The following is a 24116-nucleotide window of genomic DNA, read 5'->3' as shown; positions in this document are numbered from 1 at the left end:
ATTATTATTATTATTACTCAAAGTCACACTGGGTGAGACCTTCAGCTGAAGGACTATAAATAATTGCTGTTCCCATTAGCTTTGTCCCAGATTTTATTTTATGAATAGATTTCCTGGCTGACACAATGTACGTGGACAGGACGTGATGTGACAGGAGCCTGAATCCAAGGTGGCAAAAATGCCTCTAATTTAGACCACCAGGACCCCATTAAAATCACCACAAAAGGATTTTGTAACGTTAGCTTCTTTCAGAAGGTGGGACCATTGAGCCCATTCACTGCCAGGCTGGAGGACTGTGTGATGTAGGCGAAGGGACATGACCTTTTTTTAAGACATTGGTAATGCGTTTGACCTTTTCTTCATACAAAATGTGTGTAGAAACGATGCATACCTGCACACAATGGACTCTTGTTGATAAAATAATGTGAGCCACCTGCTGTTGCTAGAGTAAACAAACACACAAACAAGCAAAAAGAAGCAGGTTTGCTTCATTGTTTGCATTTATTGAAGGAAGAGGAAGAAATATAAGTGGGGAAGCGAATACAAAAGCAGGTGCACAACTGAGCTACATATTCAATAGTCAATATTGCACTACTCTTGGTTAGCTGGTGCTCGCTGTGCGCAGTATAGGTACGATAAGAAGCATAGCAGTACTACAAGTACTCTACAAAAGTTAACTCGTAGCTCAACACAACGGAATGCCTGTTATTCTAGAATACTGTCAATCCTATTCTGGAGTGTGAAGCGGACATGGGAAGGGCATTCTGGAACACCTGCTCAAGGCTGACCTGGAATCAGAGCCGTGAATCTATAGCTGCCACTGGAGCATTGAAAGATTGTAAAAGACAAATAGCATGTTGTATCAAAGTAGAAGCCAAAAGGAAGAAAAAAAGACAAGAAATGAAATGGATCTGTGAAAGCGGTCCACATACATATGTATTTTCTTAACAGTTATGGAGTTTACAAGTTATGCAAGAGCGGCACAAAATTCTATTGTTTTGTTTTTAGTAAAGATAGAATGAGACAACTAATACCTTTGGGTCTATATATTTTCAACATTTAAAATGTTAGTCAGGTTTTGATTTGCTTTGGAATGAAACGCTTTGTATTCTCTTCCCAGAAGAGAAACGTTAAAGGAGGAATTTTGATTGACATACATATTAGATAAATCTCTGCAGTAAGCCGATGCTTTGACCCACTCCTTGCAAAAAGCACTTATTAAATGGCAGCAGTACTCCGTGCACTCCAAGTAAACATACTGCAAGTGTTTACACTAACTGTAGTAAACTCTTATGGGAAATTGATACTCTTTAAAACAAAATAAAATAATGCAATTAAGAAAAATGTATCACCTGTGAACTATTTGTTCGATTTTAAATGAACATTTCAGTGACGTGACAGTATTATAATTCCCACAGGTTTTTTTACCCAACTTCAGACAAATTCACATTTACAGATGGATGAAATGACCACTTAATTAGAACGAAAACAATGTTAATAAACTCACACAAACTAAACCACATAACAATGAAAACACATGTGAAGTATGTAAATGTACAGAAAAGAAACATTCAGCATACATTCTCAACGTTCTGATATTTGAAGGCAATGTCGTTTCCGACTATGAAGAAGTTAGGAATGAAGGGCAAAAATCTACCAGGAAGCTGTGAGCAAATTAAATATGAGGAATTATATATTTCTCAGACCTCTTCAGTCTACCAAAAATGTGCCACTAAAGATATGCAGTATAAAAAAGACAAGTAGGCATCAACTAAACTCTTGTTTCTTCATTGGTGACTGCACAGATGGACAAATGCATTACTTGAAGTCTCTATCTTAAGCTTCTTCAGGTCAACCTGAAGAACATCCAGAAAGGATCGAAACATTCTTTGAAATAATAGAAGTTTATACTTCTTTTTTTTACCCCCTGTGATATGACCCTTAATGCCAGTAGCACTACAGGTCATAATGAAAACAACGAAGTGGTAGAATTGTGGTACATCGTATAACTTTAAATTGCTGTCTGCTGTTCGACTGTCTTGGACTTTCTCGCATCTGTTACGTTTTAGAAAGGAGTCTCTTCGAATGATGTTTAGTCCTAAAATGTTATGATTATTTGTTTTAGATTCACATAGGAAGCCAGTCCTAGAGAGCAGACATGTCTAATACAATCTCTCTTATGTCCTAACCAGTTCAGTACCATATAGGAATATAAATAACTTATTTAAGAAAGACATCTTCTAAAAAGCAGTTTTTCTGTATCTGAATGTAACTACAGTACGTATTTTCACACTTTTGACACAAAATGATTTAAAAACAAAACAAATCAAAACAAGCTTAAACATGGGCATTCTAGCTTAAAATACAAAACAAAAACAAAACAAAAAAACAGTGGTAAAACAACAGAGGTAGAAAAACAGGATAAAATATTATTAGAAACAAAACCACCATGAAAAACCCAAATAAATGGCAATTATGATTCTCCCCTAAGAAAATAATCTTGTGATTGTTTGGCCACCTCTTTCAATCAAGAAAAAAGTCAGTCAAGAAAAAAAAAGGAAAATAAGGGTATGCTTTCCTTTAAAAGCTTTGCAAACAAGGTATTGATTGTACACGTCTAAAATAACAAAACAAAATATCGTCACACTAACAAAACTCAGAACAGGACAGACAGTGCAAATAACAACAGACAGTAAATCAAAACCGGTGGGGGGGAGGGGGGAAACACTCACCAAATATGGCCAGTGGCAGCTGTAGCTTCCTGTCTCCTGACAGGCTAAACTGAATGAATGAATGAATGTCTGACTGACTGAACTAGGTTAACACTGTTAATATAATATGTGTGTCACAAAAGAGAAAAGCTGAACTGTTATTTGCTCTGGGTTCAGACAAACCATCAATACTAAACAATTTTAAAATATATTAGAACATCATTTTGTGGGATGCTTCCCTCAGTTCTGGACTAAGAGCCACAAACGTCGCAGCCGGATGTTTTTATAAAGTGTGTCACCAACTTCTTCTGTCCCCACCCATCTGTATGTACTGTATTTATGTACTGTATGCATGCATGTACCAGAGGACTATGGTTTTGTCTGCCCTTCTGCAATACCCATATTGTGTCCACCACAAGGACTATGCATGACCATGACGTCTGACCCTACACAATAACCATGTATTATGTGTCCTTTTACACAGCAAACTGAGAGTGTAAACATGTACCCTTAATGGGCCATTTGGGTGAGGGTTTACAGTGTACAGTTTAATCATAGCCAGCTGCTCAGTGTGTGTCAAAACACACGGCTGTGAGTCAACAGTAACACTCCCTGTCCACCTGCATTTTGACAACAGAATGAAGTGAGCAGGTTTTTCGACGTCAGCTGTCAGAGATTGGATTACGGGCTGCAGTCTGGTGCTGCTCTGCCTTAATAAAGTGTCTTAGAATAGGGTGTGCTGCTATGTTAAATTAGTTTGGCTCATTATGATAAGAAATGAGAGGCTCCGACCACATTGGTGGTTCTACGTGCATCATTGAAGGGTAAACTGAGATGGAGAAGTCAAGAGTTGTGTTCTAATGTACATGGGAGTGGAATCGCAGGAGTGAATGGGCCCTGATGTAGGAAATCTGACATCACATAGAAAAAATAAGAATAATACTAGACATGTTTTGTCTGTTCATTTAAATGTGATGGTTTAAAATAGGGATGCACCGATATATCTGCCGTATATTGGTATCGAATCAATATCAAAAAAATATATCGGTTTTGATTTTATAATTATGTTTGAATGTAAAGCTGAAAAGGGCTTTTGTGATGATGAAGGCTGCAGGCTGATACAATCATTATTTATGGAGAAGAACGTTTGAACTAATATTTGCATCAGTAAGTTTGTTAGAATCCTGCATCTGCACCCAGAATCACAGTTACTGTATAATGAGTGTAAGGTAACCCCAATTGGAAACTTGTAATGCAATATATGTATTGGTATTGGTCAATTTGACCATGCAAATAATCAGATATCGGTCAAAATGTCAATATGGTGCATCCCTAGTTTAAAACCATATTAGCAACTGGATAAGCCACATTGAAACAGGTTTATCAAATACTAGTCAGACATCAGACGTGTCATAACACAGTTACATTTGTGTTGGGTAACATGACTTCACTTCTTTGACCTCTCCTTGTAATGATGCTCTCTGGATCTATACTCTACAAAATAAACTATCCCATCTGTACTGGGAAGACATCCCACATTGAACTATCTAGTATATTCAGATTTTACATATCGTTGCTGTCGGGTGGAAACCTTGCATGTCTAAGAATCTGTGTTCCAATGAATCCAATATAATTATGATTTAGTCACAAACTCTTGTTAATACTTTTCATTGGTTAAAAATGCATACAACCCAATGCCGGACTTAACCATTTTCATTTTCATGTTCAAAATTAAATGAAAAAATAGCAAAAGCTCACAATGTGTGAGCTTGTAGATCTGCTATTTTTGCGCGACACTCATGTACCCTGAAGTAGGGCATTACTTTTAAAAAACACAACTAGTTTAAATATGGAGATACAAGGTTTCTGCCCAACAGCAATTTTACTTATTAAATACATGGATCAGTCTGATATTCCAGTCATACTGTATGTATGCATATTAAAACACTTCTCAATTATCTGTCTAATAATCACCAAAGAACAAAGTTATTGTACATATATGTGGTTGAGCTAAAGCAGTAGTCATTGGTTGTAGATAAGCTCATCAGATCTAGACAGTGAGCGTTGAACCCAGGGCACCTTGTTGGAAAGAAGTGCGAGCTGTGGGTGGAGTGAGTTGGGATCAAACTGTGCGCACAAGTGTGTGTGTTTTTTGTGTCGGGCTGTAAGAGGACGACCCTACGTTCCTTTAGGCGGCGTCCATTTCAATGCTGCAGGGTCGATGGTCTTGCTCTTGCCACGCTTGGTCTCCTTGGCTTTCCAGTCGTCGATGAGGTCCTGGAGAAGTAAAGACTTACTTACATTTCTGTCCAGAATCAAAACAATTGCCGATCTACAAGCTCACAACGAGTCGCAACTTCACACGTTGTGAGCTTGTGTCTTTGAATTGGACACAAATTGGTTAAATAACTGAACTTTTTGACAAAATATCGGTCAAAACATTGGTAATCGGCGGTCTAGGACTGTCCAAAATCTGGATCGGCATCAGACACAAAGAAATCTGGCTTCGGTCCGGCTCTAGTTAAAAGTATGGTGTTCCCGCCTTTCCTACCTGTCTCTTTAAGACCAGGTGCTTTCCCTTCCAGTATTTGAGCATCTGTAGGGACTGCAGTGTGCTGACAATGTCCACTGGGTTCACTGCCGTCTCCTGGCTGATCTCTGAGGAAAGACGAGCAACAAGAACATGAGAGCCAGGAAATCAGGCTGATGGAACTGGAACTGCGGAAAAACGATTTGAATGTTGTCAGAGGGTTGTAGAATGTTCACGTGTTCTCTGACTAGACAATATTGACGGTATAGAATGGACATTTCCATTGACTCCAATGCTGTGCTTACATTTTTATATTACACAATTATGGAGAAGAATTAAGGCTGTAATTCCTCTGTAAAAAAAACTGTGTTCCAATGGATCCAATGTAGTCATTATTTAGTCACAAGTTCTTGTTAATACTTTTAATTGGTTGATTGGAAGATAACGACTTTAAAAATAAAATAAAAAAACGACTTTTAGCTTGTAGACTGGCTATTATCGCTACTTTTACGCGACACTGTCATACGACAAAGTAGAAAATAGGGCATTAATTTATGGGGGGAAAAATATGAAATTTCTGCGCAACTGCAATGCATTGGTTATGCTATATATCCATAGCAATACAATAAGTGTCAAAGTAAATGGCAGTAAACACAGAAGTCTCAACTTTTATATCTATGGTGTATGGTGTTAGGATCACAACTAAATACAATGTATTTTCTTTGCCTAGCCTCTACAGGTAGAACGTGGTACAATGTGTAGGTCAAGTTGGAACAGTATTCTGCAGTGTGAACTTTACAACTTAAGGTTTCTGGCTGCACCCGCTGAGTAGTGTGTTGTGTCCTTCTAAATCTCTCTGGGTCTGATGATGATGGCATAGAATCAGATTAGTAGAGTTGCAACTCGTTTAGAAGGCTGTCTTTTGCAAATCTCTGTGTCTCCAGCATGTGGTTGAGAGATAATTAGATTCTAGCTACTATAATAATTACATTTTTTAAATGATCTAGAATTTGTGTAGAACATATGCATACGCATTACTGTCTTCAGTATGAGGACATTAGCATAATAACTGTGATGCTAGTGTTCTATGAACAGTGTGAAAACTCTGGAAACAGTTGGTGTGTGTGTGGAGGGGGGGGGGTGATTATGGCAGCAAGAGCCACAATTAGTCAATCAAAATGTATAATCTTTCATTTCCCTTCCATTGATCTTAAACAAAGGACCCACTCTACATTCACAGATTTACTTTGGTTATGCCACCATTGCGTAGCCACTAATCAGGATATAGAGGATAGGGGAATACATTTTATATTTTCAGTGTTGCCCTTTTCTATGTCCTGCCTTTTGTTATATTTTTCAATACTAAAATTATCGATTCTGGGGGGAAATATTTTAATTTAATTTAGTCTTTCAAATTTTGTAAAAAAAAGTGAAAATAGCAAGACACCATTTGCAAGACACTGTATGATGAAGTATAAAATAGGGCTGAAGAGGTATTAGAGATTAGACTAATCATTTCGATTTAGCCAATAATGATAAAAAAATGTATTATAATTTTTCCACCTTGATTCATTGATATATACAATATTTTAAATATATATATATTTTGTAAAGGAATCGATTGAATCAAAGCTAAAATAATCGAGTTTCAGATCCTGCCATGTCTGTGATGTCGTTGATTGCAATTCAACTTACTGTACAACCTATACCACATGGCATTCTCTCTCTCTCTCTCTCTCTCTCTGCTTCTTTCAGGCTATTTTTTCTGTCTCTCATTCAATATCAGGGTTCTTGCACCATTTCTAAGGTCAGATTCAATGCTTTTTATTTAAGACCTCAACAAATATAATTCAAGACCCAACTATTTCAAAACAAGACACAGAGTGTCTGTGAGAGTTGTGGCTTGCAGGGAGATAGGCTACAAAGTAAAGGAACGCCTAAATTAAAGAGGAGAAACTAGAGAGAAGGAGAGAAAGAGACTGAGTAGATGTTCAAGAGAGATCACGTGTGATTTTCTTTCGAGTCGGCATAGAGATGGCGACAGAGACAGGAAGAATAAAGGAATTGCAATGATGAAAGAAAAGAACTGTGGCTAGAGAGCTACTACCTTCACTAGCCTCAGGCAGACACACCCACACAAGTATAAATACAATCCAAAATACACACATCCAGAACCAAACATAAATACAAACACAACAAACTTACATTCCTCCAACCATTTAAATTGAACTTGCATCACCCATCTTGGCTCTTCCCTATCTAGCAACCACAACTGACGACAGAGAAAAGATGGCACACAGCCAGACACACCACCTGACGACAACCAAAGTGTATCTATTGACAGACCTTTGATGGAGATCTCTTTGCCCTGGAACATGTTGAGGTAACGCAGAAGCACTTCCTTCCAGTAACTACGGTAGCTGATGAGGCCCAAATCAGATAGGGGTCTTTCAGGCGAGCCCACCTTCTCCTCCACCTTGGACAGCAAGTAACCTGGCAGGACAGAGCACATAGGCAATAGGGTTTTGAGTTGGGTTATAAAAAGAATCATTCAGTCGTTAATTTATTGTATTTTAATTTAGTTATTCATATTCTTTCTTCCATTTTCTTCACCTAGTAGGAGAGATTGGATTTAGACCCAGATCATCTTTTAGATCAAGATGATCTAAAAATGTAAACATCTAAGCAAAATTGGTGAACACGCACCAAGGATGCCAAATAATCCAGAGAGACTCATACAAACACCTTAAAATACCAGTGCTTCTACTTACTGAAATCTATGAGCATCTTGCCGTAGCCCTGTCTCATGTACTGTGGCATGGTGAGGATACAGGAAACATTGTAGTTGAGGAATGAATTCTTCTCCTGCAGAACACACACATATCAAGTTACCTTTAACAGCCACTCTTACCCCTCATTTATATCCACACGATAAAGTATGCGTTTCTACCTTGGAGAAGTAGCCGACCAGGTGGCATCCAGTGTTGTCAGCCTCAGTCATGACATAGAATAGGAAAGGTTCCACATCATAATACAGGGTCTTGTGGTCCAGGAAGAGTTTGGCCAACAGGCACAGGTTCTGACAATAGATCTATGGACAAACATAGGGTATCATAGAGCCTTCCCCACTAAGCACTGTAACCCTTAACGATCAGTTATGTGGACACTGCCGTCCCTTAACATCCACGTGATCAGTCAACTCAGCTACAGTAAGGGCTGAAATAGAGCGTCATGACCATAAAGGAACTGGGATTATGCATAATCTACATAATCTAAAATAATCTATCCTTCTGCTTAACATCGAACAGAATCTACTGATAAAGTTCCTCCTTGACCATGTGACCCTGCTTTATTCATTAGCCATGCTGGGTAAATTCTGACATTTCTGAAAGGGCACTGTAAGGCATTTTGCGCTGTACGGACTTAATACTACGCTTTTTTACATCAAAAACCTATTGATATTTTCGCATATTTATTCTATTTTCAGACCAATTGAATCAGAAGGCCTCTGCAGTATTTTACTGTGTTGTATTCATTACGGTACTCTCAGTGGTACTCTCTCACCTTGTTCTTCTTGCCATCCACTTCAAAGACAGAGATGTTACTCTTTCGGTAGATCTCATCTCCTGGAGGGTGTTTCCACACACACTTGGCCTTGAGGGAAGATGAACAGAGTGTGAGAGCAGATCAATGTGGGCTCTACCATCTTGCTTTGCAGTCTATGAATGGGAGACGGCTAATCACTGTCTGTAGTTTTCTCAATTGAGATCGTCAGAGAGGAGGCTTAAGCTCAATTTGTACTTGGTCGTACGTCAGTGTCACACACGACAAATAGCCGATCTATAAGCTGATCAACCTAATAGCTGATCTATAAGCTCACAACGCATCATGGACGTGAGTGTCTGCTTATTTGTTTTCTGTCTGCAATGCCGTTGTACAACGGAGCATAAATTAGGCATCAAGGCATGCATACAACAACATCTGTATTTTAGCAGTTATAAACATATCCAACTTAATGATGACATTAACGGCTCTCTACATGTCGTCTGTGTGGTAACGTAGATAGAGTCACATGTGATCCTTTCTTGTTTCTCTCTTACTTGACTCTGGAAAACTCTATAACCTGGCCAGTTTGATGCAGTTCATTCATATGTATTACAAGTGGAAGCTGCCTGTGTACTTGAAATCAAACTCAATAGAACATAGCTCAATTTCAGAACTGAAACTAAAGGTAACAGCTGAGTATGTAAAAACAAAAAACAGACAATATGATGGCACACATTAAAAGGCCGTCTCACCATGTGTCTGCGCAGAATGGTTTGGCTCTTCATGTACTTGAGACAGAACTCGCACATGTAGAGCCTCCCCAGGCGGGCGTACTCCTCTGGGTACGGGGAGTGATACCATGTGTCCAGCTCATAGCGTCCAAACACGATGGTCTTGATCATGTTGCTGCCCTCCGCCACCTGGCCTGTCAGACGAAGCTTATCCTGTAAGAGTGGTGGTAGGAGTAGGAGCAATGAAGGAGAAGCAAAGCAGGAGAGAGAAGGGGTGGGGAGGTGGGAGGACAAGAGGAGTTGGTACAGGTACATGTAGGACAGATGAGATGAAAGAGGAGGGATGAGGTGTAATAGGAGAGGAGTGAAGGAGGAATGGGGGGTGAACAATTACAAGGGAGAGGAAAGGAGAATGACAGGATGAGGGGTTAAAGAAGAAAATGGGATTGAAGAGGGTAAGAGAGGGAGGAGAGGAAAAGGAGAGAACGCGATGATGAGAAAACAAAAAGGTCCATAAGACCCAGTACACCGGTAGGGCATCCGCGGCGGAAAACCCAGAGTGAAGGTAGTACCACAGTGAAGGTAGAACTTCAGCAGAGGTAAAACCTTACCGGAGGTAGAACCTCACCGGAGGTACAAACGCTATCCTAATTTATACTTACACGATGGTATCATTTACCAATAAATAACACATTTTCAAGATTTTCAAGTATACTGTAAATTTGGATTACGGCTCATCACAATAGGAAAATGTTCACAACGGTGCAACTTTTTCCATCAACACCCGTAACACAGAGTTTTGTCATTATGGCCGTTGGACACTACATGCACGCATGCAGAGCATATCCGTTTTCAATTTGCTTCTGTTAAACAATGGGTGTATTACACTCACTAGACAGGGAGCAGCAGAGGCTTGTGGACGTAATACTTTTTTCCCGTTCATGTTTTTCACAGAACCGCACAGTACAAAAACGCTGCAAATGGTTATTTTAGCAGCGTATAACCAAAACCCCTGCTCAACTTCCGTATGATAGAAATATTATTGTTTAAGGATAACCTTTTCACAGTGTCATTGGTCACGCATGGTGTTGCATATAAATGTCAGCGTGAGAGAAAATAGTAATGTCATTTTTTTTAAATGATGGCAGGGAAGTTGTGGAGAAAATTACACTGGTGGAAACTTACACACCTTATACCACTGGTAAAACCACCCACAAAGACAAGCCTAGTAAAATATCAATAAAAAGGTACACCCTCACTGTAGCCAATCAGAATAACTACACAGAGCCCCATCAGAAGCAAAAAACGAACTAAACAAAAACACTTTGTTAAAATATACAGAACTGGCATGACACTAGATGAAGGATGGACATTTCTATGAGGGACATACAAATAAACAGTTGGAACAACAGATGAGTGAATACTGCAGAGAAAAATGAACTATACTTCTGAAGAACTGAAGAAAAAAAGATGCTTATAGTTTTAAATCCTAAATGGCTGAAAGAAGTGTCCTGCCGATGTGTCCTTGAGCAAGACACCACAGCCCCTACCTGTTCACTCATCATACGTCGCTGCTGACCAGAGCAGACAAATGCCTAAAATGTATGTAAATGCAGAAGAGAAGAAGGGGGAAGTAGGGCAGAAAGAAGAAAAAGAACAGGAGCAACGGGCAGAGAACAAAGAGAGAGAGGAATCGAGGAAGGGGTAAAAGAAGAGAACGAGGGAAGGATGAGGATGGAGATGAGTTTTCTCTCTTACAAGGTCGTCCGAGGCACGTGCCTGGGCTTTCCTGAACAGCTCCAGGTCATAATCACTGGTGATGTTCTCAAGAAGAGGCTCCCGGCTCGTTCCGTGGCTCTGACGGTGCTCCTGGTGGACAGGTGCAGAATGACACAACACACAGGATGTGAGAGAACGAAACGGTGGAGGGGATGGAGGAGATGTGTTTGAGTGAGTTGATAATTGATGCTTTTTTATTTAACTTTTGCAACTCATTGCCGATTAAGTAAACTAAATCACACATGTTCTATGATCCGTACTGTGGCCCATTATGTGCTTTTTACACATAATATTATGTCTGTGTGGACCCCAGGAAGATTAGCAGCTGTTATGGGGATCCTAATAAACTCAATAAACATATATTATTTTCCGCAAAATGTGTGTTGATTTTCTTTTTGACCGAAACATGTTAATATAATAAGCCTCCTTTATTAAAGTGCTTATTTTCTAGATGTATCCAAAAGAATTGCAAAACTTCATTTGGAACCTGTAGTGTAACTACAGGTTCCTGCGGCGGTAGTAAATTCCAGGTTGTCCAACAAAAATACATGATCCCTCATATCAAGCATCTGGCATCCCGGTGATTGCTAGAATGACACACTGTAAAATCCTGACACTCAGGATTTTACTATGCCCGGGGGCCAGGTGAACAGTTGACTTCTGGCAGGATAGAAAACCAACAGTAAAAGTTAGCTGCTGTGTTTTTTCTATTATTTGTTATTTAGAGTAGGTAATGTTTTACTCCCATTTTGGTCGTTATGCCAATGAACCCTCCCCATACATGGTGTTCTGCCACTGCTGTTGTACCCTACTAACTCACCTGTGAGGAGTGAGGAGCCTCCCCTGGGAGGACCTCCGTCCTACTCCTCCCACCCAACAACCCCCCGTTGACAGGTGCTGCCTCAGTCCATAGTACTCACTAGCACAACGACAAAGATTGCCCTTCCCGTTCGGCTTCCCTCCCTTGAACACAGCCAATCGTGTTTGTGGACACTCGGTTATCCAGTGCAGGTGCAAGGTTTCATTCCAACCCAACAAGGAAAGTGTTGGGTTGGAATGAACCCTGCAGCTACTGGAGCCTCTGGGTCACATGATATAGTAATTATTGCACAAGGTACATCTGAGCAGCATATATGTTCCCTCTCTCCTTCCACTCACCATGTATGATTCCTTCTGCTCTTTGTTCAGACCAGTGTTTCTCTTCCTCCTCAGCTCTGTCACCTTCTCCTTGTAGCGCAGCTGACGCTCTGTAGGGGCCTGACACATGCATGCGAGCAAGTTCAAGGTCACTCGTCAGAAAATTCTGCACAATATGGAAGCACAATATTACATTGTGCTTCCTCTTAAACAATCCCTCTAACTGCTTCTGTCTCTTTTTCTCCTTTAGATCTACTTTAGGTAGATCTAACAAGTGAACCCTAATCTGCGTTACTCTCAGTGCATGTGTCGGTACATATGTCGCATCGCGTTTAAGATTCTGTGTAAGCGGGGTGCATGCTCGGTTATTTGTGTGTGTGGGTATGTGGATGCATTTTTCTGTCAACAAGGAGCCATGTTTATTTATAGATTTAGGTTTCTGTGTATGTCTGTAGTACTCTGTAATGCATCTATTTGTGTACTCATGCAGTGGCAGGTGTATAGCATATTTGTTCACACAAGTGTGCTCTTCACGTCTGTTTTTGTGTGCATATACTGAATGTGTGCATTACCTGGTTCCGTGTGGCGTGTCTGTTCTCGTCCTGGCGGTGAGACAGCGTCCGCTCTTCCACCTGTTTCTCTCGCGATGATGCCTTGCCCTGTCCAAACACAGACACGTTTCACTGCACGCCACACCTCCAAGTCACACCACATTTCCCCCCCCCCGGCATAAACACCTACCTGGCCACTGTTGCCACTGTGACATTTAGACGTTTTTAATTTAAATGCGTTTGCTTTTTACCCCTCACAGTATTCATTTAACGTAGAGAAATGTCGTTGGCATTACTGTATGTCAACATCATAATTAACTTGCCTGATTCTTTTTGGGTGCGTCAACGTTTGTCTCTCTCGTTTCATTATGTCTGCAGTTAAGAGCTCATTTTCGTATGTAGTAACTATTCTTCACAACAGTTGCATTGGCCATTTAAACCAACGGAGAGCTACCAAGCTAATATGCAGCTTTGGTAGGCTCTGCCCATTGTTTTCAATGGATAATTCTAAGCATGATAACAGATAGTTTTAAGAATAGCTCATGGGCAGAGTGCAGGAACTATTTTGGTGTCTTCTGTTGTTGTATTATTTCAAAGCGTCTGTTGTTTTAAGAATAGCTTATGGGCAGAGTGCGGGAACTATATTTGTGTCTTCTTTGTGTCTTCAAGTTGCAAGTTGTCATGGTATGCCTCAGGGAGGCTGTAACTGTTAAGCATCAATAGTACTTGATGTCAGTCACTTAACATTGCCATTGCATTTTGTGCGAGTGTGTGTGCGCGTGCGTGCGTGTATGTGTGGGGGGGGGTTACCTTGCATTCATCTACAGACAGGTTGTGTAGAGAGGACAGCCAGATATGGAGAAATGTCTCTCATGTCTCCCTGTTAGATGACCTGAGAGTGAGGGAAGAAATGAAAACAAAGATGATGATGATGATGATGAGAGAGAGAGAGAGAGAGAGAGAGAGAGAGAGAGAGAGAGAGAGAGAGAGAGAGAGAGAAGAGAGAGAGAGAGAGAGAGGAGAGAGAGAGAGAGAGAGAGAGAGAGAGAGAGAGAGAGAGAGAGAGAGAGAGAGAGAGAGAGAGAGAGAGAGAGAGAGAGAGAGAGAGAGAGAGAGAGAGAGAGAGAGAGAGAGAGAGAGAGAGAGAGAGAGAGAGAGAGAGAGAGAGAGAGAGAGAGAGAGAGAGAGAGAGAGAGAGAGAGAGAGAGAGAGAGAGAGAGAGAGAGAGAAAAAGACAGGAAGAGATAGAGATGCAGAGATTACTGAAGAGAAAGTGGTGGAAACATGACTATGTGCTTTAAGGCCAAGGGTGCACAGCCCACCAACCACAACATCTGCGTAGTAATTCACCGTTAACCACTGTGTTTCATTCAGAGCGTTGTTTACATGTACAGACGTGACACCCGACCCGACCTCTTCACACTTCCCTGATCTTTCCCTGTAGTCTTTTTTCCCCCCATTGTCGTGCCTGATTTGCCTCTTTGTCTCCACTGAATTTCCACCATTGAATTGCCACCCAGGTGTGAAATGACACCATTTCACACCTAGCAAATGCCCCCCCTTTCATGGATCCAATTGGAATGGATCCAATGTAGTTATTATTTAGTCACAAGCACGTGTTAATATATGTCATTGGTTAAAAAAATGTAATACACAGACAGATTTACAATCTCACAACCACGTCGTGACGCATTGTGAGATTGTAGATCAGATGTTTTCTATACTATTGCAAAACACTGTCATTGACGAAGTAGGCATAAATATGGACATACAAGGTTTCTGCCCGACAGCGATGATTTGTGCGTTTGCATCCTTACCCAGGGAGTTGCATCCGGGCGTGGGACACTTCATGTTGAAGTTGTAGCTTTCATGGAAGCGGCGCCGTTTGGGCCGGTGGGAGAGGTCGTGGGCGGCGGCCTCTTTGAGGGACAGCTCCTTGGCCAACCGCTCGTCTTCCTCTTGGGAAACGACGTTGTCGTTGCTGGGAGAGGCGAGATCGTTGCTAGGGCTGGACACCTCGATGTCGGACTCCGAGGACGGAGCGTTGCCCGTTGGCGTGCGGGGCGGGGTCTCGTCCTGCTCCGCCCCTTGTTTCAAATCTGACAAGCCAATAAGGAAGGGAGGGACGAATGTTCATACTGTTAATCAATGTAGTGTTTCCATGCTAGTCCTTATAGGCACTGATTCAGCTAATGACAAAAACACGTATAGAATGAACCATAGCGCCGGCACGTGTTGCCTTAAATCTATGCAATGACCACTGTCTGCTGCTAAATTAACACTGGCTGTTGTTGCACTACTAGACCATAGATCGTGGTATTCTAAACAGGCAGGTTCTGAAAGATACTGAGAATAAGAGAACATATACGCATCATGGTTTATACCATGATCTGTTCTGTATGGCTAATGCAGAACATTAGCCATACTCACAACAGCAACAATAATTTCTAATGGGGACAACAGTCTAAAATATAAAGAAAATAAGACAATAACTGCTTGTCATCTGACAAGATTTAAACAAAAAAAAAACATATATATTTTTCCAATTTTGAAGAAACTACTGCCGCTTGGCAACACTATTATCTCAAATCATGGTAACAGGTAGTTTCAACAGAGTAAAAAATGTGTCCCAACATACTGGTAGTAATTCCTGTAAAACATGGCTGTACTATATGTGGAGACTTGAGTAACCAGGGAGCTATTTGCAATGTTTGTACTTTGAAGAAAGATGTTCTGTAAGTACACATCCTTTGAAGACTGTTTTCTTTTTTTGTGGTTTTATGTCATAAAACCTTTGAGGACGTTCTTTACAGTGATTATGGGTAATTCTGCACTACTAACTGTACCCAGTCAGCAGTGTCTAACACTTATTGCATCACCGCTGTATCCATTATTTATCACAGCAAAGCCCACTGTCTCAGGCATTATTGCTAACATTCAGTTCCACAGTAAGGAAATAAATATGTATACTGGACAATCTGAAGCCTTTAACACTCTCGGGTCCCCCAAATGTCCTGACATTTAATAGATACTATGTTTAGGATGTCGGCAAATAAAGGAACATGATTCTCCAGGCGTGGAGGTAGAACAGCACACAGGTCCAACCAGGATGGATTGTAGACCCATTAGTCTTGATCTTGCTCTGGACGCGAGGGGATAATAGATAGACCTAATAACATGAGCAGCACAGTAGCACTGTAGACAGGGCGAGGAGGTAATGGTCAAAAGAAGTGACGTAAGCAAGCTCTGGTGATCGCCATGGACCTTATCCACTCCTCTATCTGCCTTACCCCAATTATATCTTTAATTTCCTATCAACTGAGCTTGGAGCTATCGTCCCGGTCTTCTTTCTCCACCTCTCTTCCACAAAAAAAAATCTATTCAAAAACACCCTAACGGGACAATACGTCCACATACCCTTTTCATCAATCTTCCTGCTCTATTATGCTCTTTATATTATGTAAAATAGTCTTCCTCCGTTTCCGTCTCTCCTCTTTTTTTGTCCCCTACTCCCTCCATTTCTCTATCCCTTCTCACCATTATTCTCTGTGTCAGATCCAGATGACCTGCTCTGTCTGAGAGGGTATTTCTTGGGTGTGGTGTTTGATGCCCCCTGCTGGCTGCGTGTGACCCTGCGGCCCGAGGAGAACACTGATGCTGCTGCAGTAGCTGCTGCTGTTGCTTCTGGTGCCGAGTTCACTCCTTCCTCTGGACCTAATGTCACTGGTGAGCTGTTCTCCTGCACTGGGCTGCAGGTATCTAGGGAGATGGATTAAACCCACATATTATAATTAGCACACATTATGTGTTTGAGTGTGTGTAGAGAGAGAGAGAGAGAGAGAGAGAGATAGATAGAGATGACATTACATTCATTAAGCAGACACTTTTATCCAAAGCGACTTACAATAAGTGTATTCAACATAGGTAGGAAAGGAAACTACTAATCACCAGAATATTGTGGATAACATCAAATCAGATGTTTCCAAGGCTGAACTTTATAAAGGTAACCTGATCCTAGAAGTATTGATTCATATCATAAATTGTGTAAACTGGCAGACAGCATGTCCTTAAAATGTAAAACGCTATAAGAGTGCTTGAAAGAGCATCAAATCACTGAGTTCTGAGATGTATTGATAATGTTTCTAAATTATTGTTCTGTAGGTAAAATTGATATGATCAGTTTGTTGTACGTCAGTCAACAGCAGCAGGGAAGGTTGGAAAAATGACAGCAGCCACCAGCCCAGTGCTACTTTATGTTGGCTGAGGCTGGTTAAGTTTGTCTAATGTCTAATCTACAATGCCTGTTGATTTTCACAGAATTCATCACCATAGAGTGATATTTTCCTTCCTGGGTTGCTTGTAGGATTGCACAAACGCAAAACAAAGAGTTAGCTTAACCCAATAGGTTTCCAGACATTGCTGACGTTAGCCATTCAAAGCAGAGACAGCACATGCTCCGTTTTGCAAGCTACGCCAGGAGTTATGAAGACATTGTAGAGGAAAAGGACCACTAAACTAGATGTTTGTGTGTGTGTGTGTGTGTGTGTGTGTGTGTGTGTGTGTGTGTGTGTGTGTGTGTGTGTGTGTGTGTGTGTGTGTGTGTGTGTGTGTGTGTGTGTGTGTGTGTGTGTGTGTGTGTGTGTGTGTGTGTGTGTGTGTGTGTGTGTGTGTGTACCACTGCTTATAATCCCACTTTAGACCAGAACAAGCCAGCTTCGTTCAATAACAAAAGGAAAAGGAAACTGTGTCACTCGACTGTTGTAAATCTCCTCTGACAGCCAGAGCCTAAAGAGGTCACGTGGGGGATGGTAAGGTTGCCTCTGTTCATTCATGCTGCATGCCTGCCTGTATACAATGGCTTCTGCTTTAAAGTCAGGTTTAAACCCCCTTGCTGTGGAGGTGTATTACTCTCCGGATGTTTGTAAATCACTATATCAAATTGTAGACTTAGGCTACATTACAAGCTATCTGTGTTAAAGTTGTTATTAAGCTATTATTAATTGCATAACTGATTAATAGGTGTTAATAGTGTTTAGCAAATGAGCTAGCAAAAGAATGTGCAAGGTAGGATCAAAAGAAAGTTTGAGTTCACTACAGAATAAGTGGAGAAAGAAATAACTAAAAGTAAAATCCAAATAAATTGGTGTATAATTACACAGCAGAGTAGTAGGAAAATCTAGAAGTACAAAATGCAAGCTAAATAAAACATACACAGTAAAATCCTCAGAGTTAATTCCATTTGTAAGTTAGAGAGTGCACTACAAATGTAACCAAATGGACCAATAACAGTGATAGGTACCTTGTGAGCTTTGACTAAGTCGCAGCGAAGCTCGGGTGAGCCGCGTGTTTCTCCGTCTGTGTGCCTGGTTAGTCTCTGAACCCTCAACTGGCTCCTGGTCAGCTGAGAAATCTGAGTCTTCCGTCCCTTCTGAGCTGCTACCTGCGGTCCTCTGGCAGCACAACCAGATAAAAGAAATCAGATAAAGAATGAACCAAGCTCAAGTGTTGATCAATTAAGCTTTGTTTAATACATTTTCCGGTAATTTGTCCTTTGTTTTTGTTTTCTTCCCAAAAATGTGTCTTAATTCTATTATTACCACTGGATAATTCAACAAAGATCCCATATTGGGAGGTGGGGTGCGTGGGGGGAACGACCATCCCCTATTCCACCAGCTTTTGACAACCCTGTTAAGCTACTTCATCAATAAACAAGCAGCTGTCAATAGAATAAACCAGCGTGTAGTGTTGTGGCAGTTCCCTATTCAGTGCACTGAAATCATCTTTACTAGCCAACAGTATAATGAATTTTGACATGTAATTATACACGCATTGATGTTACTTAAAGGGAAGCCTTAAAATGGTATCCCAGATATTTACAACGCCCACAAAAATGTATATTACTGTAGCCGTGGTAACAGTGGTGGAAAGTAACTAAGTACATTTACTCAAATACAGTACTTAAGTACAATTTTGAGTGATTTTTTACTTTACTTGACTATGTCCAATTTTCAGTTATTTTACTTCTACTCCACTACATTTCAGAGGCAAATATTGTACTTTTACTCCACTATAACTATTTGACAACTTTAATTACTTTGTAGATTTTGATTATTACAAAACACACTAACCACTTCAGCCCTATATACATTTCGGCCATTTGAAAATAGCTGATCTACAAGCTCACAATGCGTTGCATTGTGAGCTTGTAGATCTGTTATTTCTTAGGCCCCCCAAAAGTGGGCCTAAGATCATTCATAAAAGAATGTATAAGGCATTTCTGAGGATCATTTTGTTAAAGATTTGAAAAATCTGAATTGTAATAATAATTAATAATATTTACAACCTTATTTTCAAATATGTGTGATGAACACACCCCAATGAAAAAGCGTACTGTTAGGAAGATCAAAGCCCCCTGGCTTGATGAGTTATCATAAAAAATATATATAAAAGAGAGATTTACTTAAGCATATGCGATTGCATCTGGCTGGCCCTGATACAGGGGCGGCCATAGCTGAGTGGTTAGTGAGCCCGCCTAGGGAGCCAGAAGCCCTGGTTGCCCCAGGTTCGATTCCGGGCCAGGTCAGCATATGTGTCGATGAAATGAAATTTGTCCCTGAGCAAGACTCTTAACCCCTAATTGCTCACAGGTTCTCATTGGAAACAAGACCGCAAGGACTTTCATGAACAACCTGTTAAAATGAATTATCCTTATCCTTATACCTGGTAAGTGTCAGGCCCTTCGGAACAAAATTACCAAAATGAATAGACAGAAGAAGAAACGCCACTATCAATCAGGCCCTTCGGAACAAAATTACTAAAATGAATAGACAGAAGAAGAAACGCCACTATCAATGTAAATTTGAGGAATGTCAATATGACATAAAAACTGTGGAAAATATTTAATGAAGCTGTGGGTGGGGATAAAATGGGCAAACTGCCTTCATTTATAGAGGTTAAGTTTATCACTAGACCAGTTGACATAGCAAATTACTTTTTTGCCAAGTAGCATCAATAAAGTAAATACAATTCGGGACCAGATGCTACCAGTTAGTGGGGACTTTCTGATTCAATTATAAAAAACAAGATTATGAAGGACACGGAGTGTAATTATGAATTCAAGAGGATAGGAATAAAAAACTTTTATTTTCAATAAGCCATGCAGAGTTGATCATTTAAGGTTACTGAAGTTGGCGGTCAAGTGTATTGTGGCACCGATATACCATATCTTTAATTTGTGTCTTGAAAATTGTGTTTATCCACTGCTATAGAAACTTGCAAAGGTTACTCCACTGCCAAAAAGCAGTAGGGAACCATTCACTGGTCCAAATAGTAGGCCTGTGAGTATTCTACCGGTGCTAAGTAAATTGATGGAGAAAGTTATATACAAAGTAAACAAATTCAATGTTACTTTGAAGAACACAGCATTAACTCTGAGTGTCGGCATGCATATAAGGTTGGCTATTCCACAAGCACAGCACTCACAGCGCTTACTGACAACTGGCTTAAACATATTGACAAGTCAATGGTGGGTGCGGTGCTTTTGGACTTTAGCGCAGCAATCGATATAATAGATCATGAGTTGCTGGTCAGGAAGTTATCAGCATATCATTTTAAAGAAAGTGCTATTGATTTATTTGGTCAACACAACAGGCATTAATGTGTCGTGTTTAATGGTACATTGTCAGAGATTGTGACCCCTCAATGTGGCGTCCCCCAGGGAAGTTGTCTATGTCCATTGCTGTCTATGTACTAAGCAGTGCATGTATGGAAATATATGCAGATGGCACTACAATGTATGCCTCAAGTGAACATTCTGTTTCTGTTAATACGTTGTTGCAAGACCAGTTAATGCTGGTTTCTAACTGGGTTAGTGAAAATAGCCTAAAGCTGAATGTTTTAAAAACAAAGAGTATTATGCTGGGTTCTAGATATATGCTGAGATCTAATCCTGAACTAAGTCTTGTTTTGCAAGGTGCTGTGTGTTATTGAACAGGTTAAAGAGGCCAAGTTGTTGGGTGTGATTATTGATGAAACACTATCTTGGTCGATGCAAATTAACAAAATGGTGGGTAAAAAAAAAAAAAGTTAAACTTGTATTACAAGATTTTGTCCAGTCTTGATTATTGCCCAACAATTTGGTCCAGTGCTTCAAAAAAGGATTTGGACAAACTTCAGCTCACTCAGAACAGGGGAGCACGCCTTGCTCTACGCTGCTCTGGGGGGAGTAGTGTTGACTGTTGAGTGGATGCATGCTGCACTGTCTTGGATGAGAGTGTATCAAAAGTTGGCTCGTAGCCTGTTGTGACATTTCTGTTTAACATCTGTCATACTGGTAAACCTGCACATTTGTTGCTACAGATACAACCCACCAATACTACACATGGGTGGCTATGGCTATGCCACAAGACAGGCTATGGGTGGTCACTTTACTCCGCCTTTAATACCAAGAACTAATGCACTTAAGAGAACGCGACGCATTGTGAGCTTGTAGATCTGCTATTTTCAAAATATTTGTATACATTTTATACATTTGAAAACTTGTGAAATGGGACATTCTGAATAATGAGTACTTTTTTTGTGGTACTTTAAAGGGATAGTTCACCCCCAAAATGACTTTTTTTCCCTATCGATTAGTCACCCCATGGAGACTTGAATTCATGGATATTTTTTCGTTTCTGTTGCATTCCTAATAAGCCAATAATTTGATGACCAGCGGCGGCTACGGTAGGAGACTCAAAGTGTCAACTCTCCTACCAGACACATTAGCATCTTTCCGCCAGTCTTAAAAGTATTGGCTTAGGGATGCGACAACAAAAAATCGCCATGAATTCAAGGCTTCATGAGGTGTGTAATTGATAGAAAATAAGTCATTTTTTGGGTGAACTATCCCTTTAAGCACATTTTGATACCAGTCCTTTTGTAGTTTTACTCAAGTAAATTTCGAATTCCTGACTTTTACTTGTATTATAGTATTTAATTTTCTACATTGCAGTATTGATACTTTTACTTCAGTAAAAAATGTGAGTACTTTTTCCACAACTGCACATTTGAGATTTGAGAGAAACGTATTTGACAACTTCACAACAATAACAAGAACGGAGGACCCTAATTAACATACGACCAGTCACATCGGAGACGGGGCGTGACGAGTGACTGTTCAGCCAATGGCTGAAGAGCGTGTCCCGGACTTATCCAATCACAGCGTTGTTATCAGTGTTGCCATGTCAGCTTATTATAAGCGACTCTGGGGTTCTTTTTCTGTAAAGTTGCTTGTAATTATTGGTGGTTGAGGTTCTTTTTGGCTTGATTCTTAAGTGTACTTGCTTATTTAGACTTGCTTCCAAAAAAAAGTTAGTTATTTAAACCAGTGTGTGTCTGTGTCTCTCAAATATTTTCATGAAAATGTTTTATGCCAGTCAGGGAGCATTTGTGTTGTTGTTGTTGTTGTTGAATGCTTCAGAATTCTTCCAAATATTCCACATTTTTGAGTTTTTGAAATTAGCAATCTTCAAGCTCACAGATCCGCTATTTTCAAATAGCCAAGATTCAAGATTCTCCATGAATTGAGTACATTTGAAACAAGCCATTGCGGCTTTCATGAGCGATCCATTTTAGTTGACCTTGTATTGTAAACTGTACTTCCTGTGCTTTTTCTCTGCAACCTTCTAAATAACGTATTCAATCAATCAAGCGTGGCTTCTTTTGGGCTTGTTTCATAGACCTGGTTGCTTATTTCTCTCACAAAATCTGGCAACACTGGTTGTTATGGTACGGACCCTAACCCCGCCCCAAAGAACAGATTGTTCCCGTTTCCAACTGACAATCTAAAGCCAGAGCATCCAGCTCCATATTCACCATTATTTCCACAAATATTTTCCTCACCTTTCGCATTGTTTGCACCCCCACGAAACGTTACTAAAACACCAAATAACTCATTCGAAACCCACATTAACGAAACAACAATTAAATAATGTGTGAGTGTGTACATTTATAGGATAATCACAACTCAACAGCAAGCCATTAATCATACCAAATACTAGTATTTAGTTTTGCTCGGATTGATTGATTGATTGATTTAATACTTTATTAACAGTTTGCACAAAAAAAGCACAGAAAGTACAGTTCTTTACAAGAGGATGCTAAAATTATTAAACCCGAGAAAGCACTTATATGGTTTGTTTCCATTGGGGTCCAGTGTATTCAATTCATCGAAACATTTAATGACAAACAATAATAAACCCATAATAATAATGCACTTAGCTACAAGTTTCCACACAAGCTGTGCTCTCTGCTTAGCGCCTGCTAACATTAGCCATGACGTTATGCTGTTGATGTGCATTAATGTCTGTCCTCCTCCTGCAACACATTTAGCTTACCTTCCTCCTGGGCATGTTTAACTTGTGCAGTGAGTGCTTCGCCTTTAGGTAGAACACTGTTCCAGTGCTGTAGGGACAACTGAATGCTGCCTATGTTTAATTAATAATAACAGCCCAAAAGAAAACACAGTTGTCTCCTTTAGTCAACTCAGCTGTAAAAACATTAAAAAAATAAAAAGCGCAACAAATTCTCCCTCCGCACTTCCCTGTGTGTACAGCGCATGCGCAGTCGATCTTAAGGTCCTGTTGCAAAATATGTCCGTGTGAAAACTACAGTCTGATGGTGAAAACGGTACCGTTCCGGCCCCGGGTCTGGAACATAGACTGAGGTCTACAGTGGTGGAAAACGTATTCACATGTTTTACTTAAGTAAAAGTATCGCAAGTATTGCAATGTAGATATACTCTGTTACAAGTACAAGTCCTGAATTCAAAATTTACTTGAGTAAAAGTACAAAGGTATTTGTAACAAAATGTACTTAAAGTACCAAAAGTAAAAATAGGCCTACTCATTATGCAGAATGTCCCATTTCACAAGTTTTCAAATGTCTAAATTGTATAAAAATCTTTTGATTTACAGGCTCACAATGCCGTCGCATCGCGACGCATTGTGAGTGAGCTTGTAGATCTGATAGTTTCAAAATGCCGAAATGTAAATAGGGCTGAAGTTGAAGTTTTGTAATAATAATCAAAATCTGCAAAGTAACTACTAAATAAAGTTTTCATATAATTGTAGTGGAGAACAATATTTGCCTC

General features: G+C 40.2%; 1 pseudogene across 1 annotated transcript; it reads right to left on the bottom strand.

Moving 5' to 3' along the window:
- Positions 1 to 482: 482 nt before the first annotated feature.
- On the bottom strand, positions 483 to 23566 carry LOC311054987 (histone acetyltransferase KAT7-like; annotated as a pseudogene). Its single transcript, XR_014602901.1, has 15 exons — positions 23362 to 23566; positions 18285 to 18435; positions 16523 to 16744; positions 14803 to 15084; positions 13796 to 13877; positions 13007 to 13093; positions 12456 to 12554; positions 11277 to 11387; positions 9540 to 9731; positions 8806 to 8895; positions 8192 to 8332; positions 8013 to 8106; positions 7588 to 7734; positions 5263 to 5369; positions 483 to 4988 (listed from the first exon to the last, which is right to left on the bottom strand). The product of XR_014602901.1 is annotated as a histone acetyltransferase KAT7-like (transcript).
- Positions 23567 to 24116: the final 550 nt, after the last annotated feature.

Source organism: Gymnoscopelus microlampas (genome assembly GCF_963454915.1).
Source record: "Gymnoscopelus microlampas genome assembly, chromosome: 11".
In the NCBI taxonomy this organism is placed as follows: Eukaryota; Metazoa; Chordata; class Actinopteri; order Myctophiformes; family Myctophidae; genus Gymnoscopelus; species Gymnoscopelus microlampas.
The sequence above is the reverse complement of the archived record's forward strand: the minus strand, read 5'-3'. Positions and strand labels throughout refer to the sequence as shown.